The sequence below is a fragment of the Schistocerca cancellata genome, chromosome 1 (genome assembly GCF_023864275.1).
Source record: "Schistocerca cancellata isolate TAMUIC-IGC-003103 chromosome 1, iqSchCanc2.1, whole genome shotgun sequence".
In the NCBI taxonomy this organism is placed as follows: Eukaryota; Metazoa; Arthropoda; class Insecta; order Orthoptera; family Acrididae; genus Schistocerca; species Schistocerca cancellata.
Genome location: NC_064626.1, coordinates 307334571 through 307337034, shown reverse-complemented (window position 1 = coordinate 307337034; position 2464 = coordinate 307334571).

The following is a 2464-nucleotide window of genomic DNA, read 5'->3' as shown; positions in this document are numbered from 1 at the left end:
TCTAAAAACAATGTTGAAATATAGAGCTATTAGACATAAGCCCACCATATGTACAGTCGCGCTCAAAAGTATCCGAACGACCTGAACTGCATTTCGCCTGATTCGCATGCAACCCACATAACACAGCTGTCTAGCAGGTCCTCTAATCGCCCCTTGGTACAGTCGTTTGGCTATTGAAATGGCTCCAACAAGTCACCACCAGAAAACTCGGCTCTGTATCGCAATAACTCAAGACGTAAAGTAATACCACGATACTACAAATACCAGGGAACACCTTATCACAGATAAGACTGTCCCTAAGGCTTGTAAGCTCACATTTATTGCAATAAATGACATACCTGAAATGTTACCACTCTCATTATTACGTCAGATAGGTAATGCACGTAGTAAATTCGTCGTATTCATGATTTCCTTTTCAAAGTAACAGACCGTAGTTGTTATTTAACACAAAATGATATTAAAAATTTAAGTTATTCACGAGCAGCTAGTTGAGAATATGTACGAACTTCAAATGACATGACGAACCGTCTCGTTCTGCATTTGGATTCAAACCCAGGTCATGCAGACTAAGACTCACTCATTCGACCTATACTTGAGTATTGCTCATCAGTGTGGGATCCGTACCAGATCGGGTTGACGGAGGAGATAGAGAAGATCCAAAGAAAAGCGGCGCGTTTCGTCACAGGGTTATTTGGTTACCGTGATAGCGTTACGGAGATGTTTAACAAACTCAAGTGGCAGACTCTGCAAGAGAGGCGCTCTGCATCGCGGTGTAGCTTGCTCGCCAGGTTTCGAGAGGGTGCGTTTCTGGATGAGGATACCTCCCGAGGAGATCACGAATGTAAAATTAGAGAGATTAGAGCGCGCACGGAGGCTTTCAGACAGTCTTTCTTCCCGCGAACCATACGCGACTGGAACAGGAAAGGGAGGTAATGACAGTGGCACGTAATGTGCCCTCCACCACACACCGTTGGGTGGCTTGCGGAGTATAAATGTAGATGTAGATGTAGATTTCGTGACTGACGGAAACTAACGGTCATTCCTGACTAGACATACACAGAGTGATATACCTCAATTTTAGACTGTATCAGTTAGCAAATATCAACTTTAAATTACATAACGTAAACATTTTTAACGGACGCGAATTCCTACCCAGCATCTATTTATTGTCCCTGTTAACGAACTACGAGAGATGTTAAATATTGCTTCTTCACATGTAACTTACTTGAAATGCCGTGATGTAAAGCTTTGTGCTGGACGGGCATTCGAACCCAGAACCTGATCGGATTGTTATCGAAACACAATCAACTGTGACATATCGGATTTTCTCGGCAGTAGCTAGATGTTTTACCTGAAATGACGAGACGAAACATTAATTTTTTCCTTCCCAGGACTCCAACCCGGAACCTATCGCTGTTATACACTCCTGGAAATTGAAATAAGAACACCGTGAATTCACTGTCCCAGGAAGGGGAAACTTTATTGACACATTCCTGGGGTCAGATACATCACATGATCACACTGACAGAACCACAGGCACATAGACACAGGCAACAGAGCATGCACAATGTCGGCACTAGTACAGTGTATATCCACCTTTCGCAGCAATGCACGCTGCTATTCTCCCATGGAGACGATCGTAGAGATGCTGGATGTAGTCCTGTGGAACGGCTTGCCATGCCATTTCCACCTGGCGCCTCAGTTGGACCAGCGTTCGTGCTGGACGTGCAGACCGCGTGAAACGACGCTTCATCCAGTCCCAAACATGCTCAATGGGGGACAGATCCGGAGATCTTGCTGGCCAGGCGCCTTCTAGAGCACGTTGGGTGGCACGGGATACATGCGGACGTGCATTGTCCCGTTGGAACAGCAAGTTCCCTTGCCGGTCTAGGAATGGTAGAACGATGGGTTCGATGACGGTTTGGATGTACCGTGCACTATTCAGTGTCCCCTCGACGATCACCAGTGGTGTACGGCCAGTGTAGGAGATCGCTCCCCACACCATGATGCCGGGTGTTGGCCCTGTGTGCCTCGGTCGTATGCAGTCCTGATTGTGGCGCTCACCTGCATGGCGCCAAACACGCATACGACCATCATTGGCACCAAGGCAGAAGCGACTCTCATCGCTGAAGACGACACGTCTCCATTCGTCCCTCCATTCACGCCTGTCGCGACGCCACTGGAAGCGGGCTGCACGATGTTGGGGCGTGAGCGGAAGACGGCCTAACGGTGTGCGGGACCGTAGCCCAGCTTCATGGAGACGGTAGCGAATGGTCCTCGGCGATACCCCAGGAGCAACAGTGTCCCTAATTTGCTGGGAAGTGGCGGTGCGGTCCCCTACGGCACTGCGTAGGATCCTACGGTCTTGGCGTGCATCCGTGCGTCGCTGCGGTCCGGTCCCAGGTCGACGGGCACGTGCACCTTCCGCCGACCACTGGCGACAACATCGATGTACTGTGGAGAC